Source organism: Coenobita brevimanus, chromosome 28 (genome assembly GCF_032717465.1).
Source record: "Coenobita brevimanus isolate Jiangsu-jjx chromosome 28, ASM3271746v2, whole genome shotgun sequence".
Lineage (NCBI taxonomy): Eukaryota > Metazoa > Arthropoda > Malacostraca > Decapoda > Coenobitidae > Coenobita > Coenobita brevimanus.
In genome coordinates this window covers 29,994,569-30,002,779 of record NC_136981.1, presented here as the reverse complement: position 1 = coordinate 30,002,779, position 8,211 = coordinate 29,994,569, and the positions used below count along the sequence as shown (strand labels likewise).

The 8,211-nt window shown below is 45.0% G+C and overlaps 1 pseudogene; it reads right to left on the bottom strand.

The window, feature by feature from the left end:
* Nucleotides 1-905: 905 nt before the first annotated feature.
* Nucleotides 906-2,324, bottom strand: LOC145394774 (uncharacterized; annotated as a pseudogene).
* Between the last annotated feature and the right edge of the window lie 5,887 nt (nucleotides 2,325-8,211).

The following is an 8,211-nucleotide window of genomic DNA, read 5'->3' as shown; positions in this document are numbered from 1 at the left end:
TTAGAGAAGGTTAGTTTGCACCGTCAGTTGGGTATGAGGATGACAGGAAAAATCAGAGAAAATAGTACGTTCACCGAGTTAGGATACGGTGTTAGGAAAATTTAGTTAGGGAAGTATGTTAGGATTGTTAGTTAGGCTAGGACAGGTTGAAAACTAAATCAGATCAAGTTAGTTATGAGAAGATGTCAAGCACGGTAAGTTTGGATTTCATGATGGTCTTATTTCGGTGGGACAGGGAGTTACTGATGAGGGTATGCATGGATAATGTCTATAATTTTTCAGTCTGAGAGTTGTTAAGGCGCTATATGAGAGAGAGAGAGAGAGAGAGAGAGAGAGAGAGAGAGAGTGTGTGTGTGTGTGTGTGTGTGTGTGTGTGTGTGTGTATGTGTTTGCTGTGATATGATAATGAAGACTCAGTACCAGACATACTACCTAGACGTGTTCCTCAAGTACTCCTGCTTCAATAATTTCTCAGCTTAAGCTTATCAAATCTTCTCTTGCTCTGTGGACCTTACCTCACTCCTCCTTAAGAGGTAATTGAGGTATGGATGATGATGATGATGATGATGGTGATAAGTGCAGAAGACTTAGGTACTTACTTCCTGACACATGCAGCAGCCGAGAGTCCATGTATGACCTGCGGTGTGTCCTGCAGGGTGACGTGGTGCTGGAGGGGTGCGGGAGGCAGGTCCAGGAGGTCGGGGTAGTGACTGGCGTTGGTGAGGGAGACTTGTGGCACTGACCAGCTGCAGACTCGGTGTGGGAATGCCTTACTGTGCCGCACCACCATCTGTGTCGCCTCCTGCAGCCCGCTCGCCTCGCCCTTTGCGTCGTCAAGGAAGGGTATGGAAGTGGGAGGTAGTGTAGTAGCAGCACCTTCCGTACCCATCGCCTGCCACTCCTCGCTACCTCCCTCCCCAATTGTGCCACGTGGCACCTTCCTGCTGTTGTCTGCGGGGTAAGGAGTCGTCCACATCGCTGGTAGGGACGACGTGGTAGCCACCAGTTTATGCTGTGCTTCACACTCCGATCCTCTGGAGGACTGTGCTGTGTCCACATTGTCCTCATCCCGCCACGGCTCCCGTCCAACACGCACTTTGCAATAGACAACACTGCATATCAGCACCAGCACGATTATAAGTGCAGACATACCGCCCAGCAGACCCTCCTTCATGTAGCTGACGCTGATGGTGGCCACACGCACCTCTGCCACCTCATGAGATACCTGCAGTGTTAAGTTGGCCTGCCTCTCTCCAGCTCTGTTCCCTGCCACACAGCAGTACGTGCCCTGGTCCTCTGTCACCACATCAGTTATGGTCAGGTTGCAGACGAAAGACACATTATTGGCGGTCACCAGGTCCACCACCAGGTAGCAACTCATGTCACTGTCGTTGAAGAGTGGCACATCCCCCACCAGCCACGTGATGGTTGTTTCCACTTCAGTTTCAGTGCGACACAGCAACGCCACATTCTCACCATGAGCCGCCAGCATACGAGGTGCAACAGCAGCCACTTGGGGGGCACACAGCAGGTCCTCACGCCTCACCACTTGCCAATCCCGCCCCATCAACCTTTTGGGGTACGAGCACGAGGGCGGCACTGACGCTGCCAGATTGCAGTCGTGGAACCATTGTCGTAGTGGTCTGAGGTGACAGTTGCATCTCCATGGATTACCATCCAGACGAATTACTCACAATAATGGAAGAGTCTCCACTTCACTGGCGTTGAAATAACTAAGTTTGTTGTCAGCCACGTTAAGAACCTCGAGTTCTGTGAGGTTGCGCAGCACCCCTGCGGTAATGGTGGAGAGGCCATTCTGGCTGAGGTCCAGCTGCACGATGTGGGGTGTGTGGGTGACGGCGGTGGAGGCCAGGGTGGTGATGGCATTGTTAGCCAGGTTCAGCTCCCGTAGCATCACCAGGCCCTTCAGTGCTGCTGTTGGTACTTGTTTCAGCAAGTTGTTGCTCAGGTCCATCTCCAGCCGGGCTCGAACAGGAACAGTTTGCAGTGGCTGAGCACCACCTTCTGGAGCTTAGTGAGGCCGGTGTAGAAGAAGGCGTCACGGGGCAGGATCTTCAGGCTGTTGTGGCTCAAGTCCAGCACCTGCGTCGTGGCGTCCAGCCCGCGGGGAATATCAATGAAGTCTGCTTCCCTGGAAGCCGCCGTCTCCTTGGAATCTCGGTAGTAGCACACACACATCTTAGGACACCCGCCCCGCACGCCTACAGTACACACATCCACGCCCACACCCCCAAGCACGCCCACACCAAAGTCGTGCGTGTCCTGGGCTGTCGTGTTATGTGCTGACCTTGAGTTGTGCACATGATCCGTCCCGTGCACTCCTGCCCCTCTTGCTGGCCTGGGCGTCCCTACAGGGCACGCGGGCGTTCTTGATATCCGACGAGGAGGAGGCGTGGGTTACCTTGGTGGCATGATTGGTCCTGGAGAAGGCGTGAGAGACCGTAATGGCGTGTTGAGTGGGAGTCTTGCCGCCCTTATCGCTCCTCACCGCCACACCATCACCGCCCATCAGACCAGGGGAGCCTGCTTGCTTTACCCTACTTTTCTTCAGCTCAAAGAATTACATATCATAGTCTCAGTCCTTTCTATAACCAGCACTTTCCAAAAGACCACTAGATTTGTCACTGTTTGCTTTTCTTTGCATTCCTACGTGAGACTTGTGCTGCTTTCGGGTCTATGCTCTCCTCAGGTGTCCTCCCACGCCAACCCAGGCCTGCCACGCACCCTCCGAGGCCACCATGTCGGGGGTCAGACTAGGGCAGGTGTGGGATGTAGTCTATCCTTCACCAGCTCTCTAATTCTCGGGTAACCTGAAGGAAAGAGGATTGTTAATTTTCACAGTAATCTACAGGTAAGAACACTGCAAACCCTTCAGTCATAGTACGGCTACTTCGTTATATTCTCGCTACTACCCAACGATTTTACATTGTTTATCTGGGTCGAATGGTGGGATTATATGAGCCTTTGCTATGCTCTCCGTTAAGACAAGGCTCTTTAAGGTGAATAAAATCGTCTTCAGGCAGCAAAAATAAACCATTAAGACGTCACCGTAATGTATTTTTTTACATATATAATTCACAAATACATTTCCTATATACATCATCCAATCATTGTCGTTACTAAACCTTTACTCTGTTCACTACAACCATACTCATTTTTACTTTAACTTGGCCAAAAAATGACATTTCTATCTTGAATGCCGAACTGTACTAATCATTAACACTAGAATATGATGCTAGTCACAAATACGTGCTCTGAAAACGATATAAAGCCGTAATATTGTCTTTTTCTGCAACTAAGTTACATGAAATGAACTGCAAAAGGAAGAAAATCTGGGCCAAGTTGTAGTGAATGGAGTATATGAATAAAACTGCCATCTTTCCATTAAGATATAACAAGGAATGAACACCAGAGTATAGTGCTAGTCACAAAAAAGAGCTGTGGGAGAAATGCAGGGCCGCAGAGCTATATCATCTAAAATAAAGAGAATGATGCATATAATAATCGAAAATGTAACTAGTAATACAGGCAATTATCAGTCACTTATCATTCATTTTCTTTATTTTTTGAGGGGCCATTCATTTATTTATTTTTATTTTCCTTCCTACTTGTTGTCCGTTATTTGCATTATCATTTATTCAGTCTCTTTTCCTCTTACGTTTCATTAGCTTTATCTTGGTTTCCATTCTCTTACATCCCAGTTTCTTTTTCCTTCTTTCTTTTCTTTGTTGCTTTATGTATTGTTCATCTTTATTTCCCCTTCATGCATTGTTCTTCCATTCCTTTGCCTTTATTATCTTGCCTCCCACATCGTTCCTTCCTTCCTTCCTTCCTTCCTTCCTTCCATTCCCTTGCATACCATTTCCTTCATCCTTGTCCTTTTTCTCCTATTTCTTTCACTATATTTTTTTCTCTTCCTGCACTCTTCTTCACCCCATGTCTGGGTAGGAAAAAGAGGCGCGATGATGATGATGATGATGATCATGATGATTCCACCCCGTTGTTAATATATTTCTGATGATGATGATGATGGTGATGACGATTATGATAATGATGATGATGATGATGTCTGTACTCCGTTTCTAATGCCCTTCACCATTTTCTTCGCTGGCAATGCAGGAGCTTTGCCTCAGCATATGGATACTGATTTTTATTTATATATTTTTTACAAGAGCTTATTATTTTCATCTACTAAATAGGGTCACGAAAATGAAAAGTTAAGAGTAAGGATAGAGGAAGTGGAGACGGGGATTGAGGGACGTGTGTGGAGTGCGAAGAGTGGATAGTATAATGAATATGTGGGGTGCGGAGAGTGGATAGGATAGGGAAGACTGTACGCAATGAGGGAGGCTGCCAGAGATCGAGCAGCGTGAAGAGCAGCCATGAGGTGACCAAAGCCGACACATGCAAGTACGTTGGAGCCTTTATAAACAATACGAACGATACGAATAAAGTCATTCGTGAAGAGATATGGAGCAAGGAAGACTGTGAACACCAGACTGGAAGAGAGTGTGCTTAGATGGTATGGACATGTGGAGAGAATGGGTGTGAATAGAGTGGTGAAAAGGAAGCACCGTAACACCGTTCCTTAAGACATTTATTTGGCTTAATCGCTACCTTTACTCTTCCGTGTTGCTTAACTTATTCTAATATCGCCATACATTCATGAATAAGGTACAAAAGTATATTAACCAGCCCGATCCAAAACTAAATAGCTGAGAAAAAGGTCCTAGGGAGCTTCCGTAACCGCTGAGAACACGCTTTAGAAGAAGATGGATAGATATGGTAAATGAGTGTGAGAAAGAGAGGCATGGACGATGAGGAGACCTGGAAATTGACAGGGCATTGAGGAGATCGGAAGAACTCTGTATTGAGGGATGTATGGCGGGGGATTGGCACCCCAGTTTTTTTCCCCGATGTTGTGGTAACTCTTGATAGTCGTCTGTATTTCAAGACAACTTCAGGGTTCACGCTGAAGATGAAATACAGACGAAAGCTTGGTGGTCCTCTTAATTTGATTTTCTGTCAGTTATACGAAATAATTGTCATCATGTACTCGTGTGATATCGCTTTCGCGCGCGCACAAACACACACACACACACACACACACACACACACACACACACACACACACACACACACACACACACACACACACACACACACACACACACACACACACACACACACACACACACACACACACACACACAGATGGATAGATAGATAAATAGGTTTCCATTTTCGCTATGCGTAAAGCTGTTCATTCTTTTTCCCTCACATTCCGCTGTCTTTCATCTTTTTCACCTCTTGTTTTCTCCCTCCCTCGCCCCCACACAGTTCATGCCGCCCAGGGGAACCAGTTTTGCATACCAGGTCCTGATTCTAAAACTTGGAAACCCAGACAATGTGATTTTCTTCCTCCGTCCGCCATTTCCTCCAATTTCACTTCCACTTCCTTCACTCCCCATTCTCCCTCCTTGCATCTCATTTTTTCTTCTCTCTGTCCTTCATTTTTCGTCCCTCTTTTCCCTCTTTGCCTATTATTCTCTTCTTCTCTCTTACTTTCTTTACTCTCTCCTCCTTTCCCTTCTCCTCCGCTTCCACCTCTCTCTCATTCTCCCTCTTTGCATCTCATTCTCGTACTTTTTCATCATTTCCATTCTTCTTCATATACTCTCCTTTTCATTTCCATTATTCTCGATTAATTTATTTTCCTTTTTCTTCTGTCCTTTCATCCTTACTTCCCCCTCTTTTCCGTCCTCTCTCCCTGCACCTCATTCACCCTTTCTCCCCTTTGATCCTTTCTCCTCTCCTTTCCCCTCCACTTTTTTCTCTCCTACATTCTCTCTCTTTGCACCTCATTCTTCTTCTTCTTCTTCTTCTTTCTCTCTCTCTCTCTCTCTCTCTCTCTCTCTCTCTCTCTCTCTCTCCATTTTCTTCTTCTTCTTCTTCTTTACCTCTCTTTCCTTTTCCCTCTCCTCCTCTTTCTTCTCCCTTCTCCTCCACTTCCTTCTCTCTCCCATTCTCCCTCATTGTATTTTTCTCTCTCCTTCTCTGCTCTTCCTCCTTTCCCCTCTCCTCTCTTATTATATCCTCTAATTTCTCCTCTTTTCTTATTTATTGCAGTTCATTCATGTTTTCTTTCTTCTTTCTTCATATTCTTCACTGCTTGCCTTTTCTCTTTCTCTTCTCTTTTCCTCTTTTTCTCTTTTTAGCTTGACTTCCTCCTCTCCTGCAATGTGCCACTTTATATCTCATTCTCTTTTTCTCTTCTTTATATCCTTCATTCGCAGCTCGCTCTCTTCATTTCCTCTCATTTCCTTTATAGTCTTTTTTTTATGATCTTTTCTTCACTTTTCTTTGTATCCTTTAAGTTTTTCTCTTTTCCTCCTCTCCACTTCTATCATCATTGCTTCCCCTTCTCTCTCTTGCTCTCTCTCTCTCTCTCTCTCTCTCTCTGCTCTTACCGTCGCTTTCCTCTCATCTCGTTTCATTTCCTTTCTCCCATTCTCTCTCCACCTCTCGTTTCACCTCATATACTTTTATCTTTCTTATTTCCATTGCTGCTCACATTAACTCTATTTTTTTCCCTCTCCTCTTCTTCCATTCCGTTTCCCTTTCTCTCTCCATCTCTCATTCCAGCTCGTAGTCTTCTTTCTCTCCTTTCTTCCTTCCCCTGCTCCCAAAGCTTCTATTATTTTTGTTTCCTCTCGTCTCCTTTCTTCTCGTTTACCTCCCTGTTTCTCCTTCTCCTTCTCGCTCCTTTTGCATCTCTTTCTCTTCCTCACCTCCCTTCCTTGAACTGCTGACACTCGTTTCTTCCTTCATTATTCTTCTTTAACCTCCCTCAGTCTCTCACGCTTTTTCTCTCGTCCACCTTCCGCTTTCTCATTCTATCATCACCTTCTCTTCTCCATTCTTCTTGTTTCTAGTTCTCTTTCCCTCCCATTGTTCATCTACTTCTCTTGTTCTATTCCTCTTCTTTCATTCTTGTTCTTTCCTCCCCTTTCATATCATTTCTTTTCCTTCTGTCTTCATACCTTTCTGTTGTATTCATTTTAGTTTCTTTTGCATCTCTCCTTCTTTCTTCTTATTTTCTTTATCCTACACTCCTCTTGTTTTCTCTCCCTTTTCATTTACCTCGTTTTCTTGTTCTCTCCTCTCCTCTTACTTTAACCTCCTCTTCCTCCTCCTCCTCTTCTTGCATCTCCTTCTCTTCTCTTCTCCTTTACTTCCTTCTCCACTCCCTCTGTCGCTTATTTCGCTTTTCCCATTATTTCCTCTTTTATATTTCAGTCTCTTATATCTTGGTTTTGCATTTCTTAATATTGTACTCTCTCTCTCTCTCTCTCTCTCTCTCTCTCTCTCTCTCTCTCTCTCTCTTACTTCATTCCTTCTTATCTCTCTCTCTCTCTCTCTCTCTCTCTCTTACTCCATTCCTTCTTATCTCTCTCTCTCTCTCTCTTTTACTCCATTCCTTCTTTATTTACCTTGTTTCACCCCGTACACTGAGTCTTTCTCATCTCCCTCTCTTCCCTTTATACTCTCTTCCTCTCTTTTTGCTTTCTCTCTCTCTCTTCTCTCTCTCTCTCTCTCTCTCTCTCTCTCTCTCTCTCTCTCTCTCTCTCTCTCTCTCTCTCTCTCTCTCTGTTCTGTCTTGTTCGAGTTAGTGTCCTTTAGATCTTCCTAGTCGTTGTTTCATTGTTTCTCTCTATGTCCTCACTTTCTTTCATCACTTTTTCTTTCACCTCTTCCTCTTCTTCCGTCTCTCTCCTTCCTTTCTGTGTTCACCGGAGACAATTTTCTTTATTCTAATACAAATTTGTCTGTTTTTCTTCCTCTGTATCACATTTTCACTACTTCTTTGTTTCTCTGTCTTCCCGCCCTGTCATCTCCTCCTCTCGTTCCTCCTTGGCTGTTTGCTTCTGTGATCTTCTCGGTTGCATTTCTGGATCCTAGACTTCATTCTGCCTTTCATTCTCTGTGTCTCATTTCTCTCTCACTTATGCATTCTCCTTCTTTCGTGTTCCTCTTATTCTTTCTTCTCTTCATCTCCTTCCCTCTTCATTTCATTTTCATGTTCCTCCCAGTCGCTCTTCTTTATCACAACACAGGTTTCCTCCTTCTGTCCTCTTCTGTATCGCATTTCCTATATTTCTCTGTTTCCCTTCATTCCCTCTTCTTCTC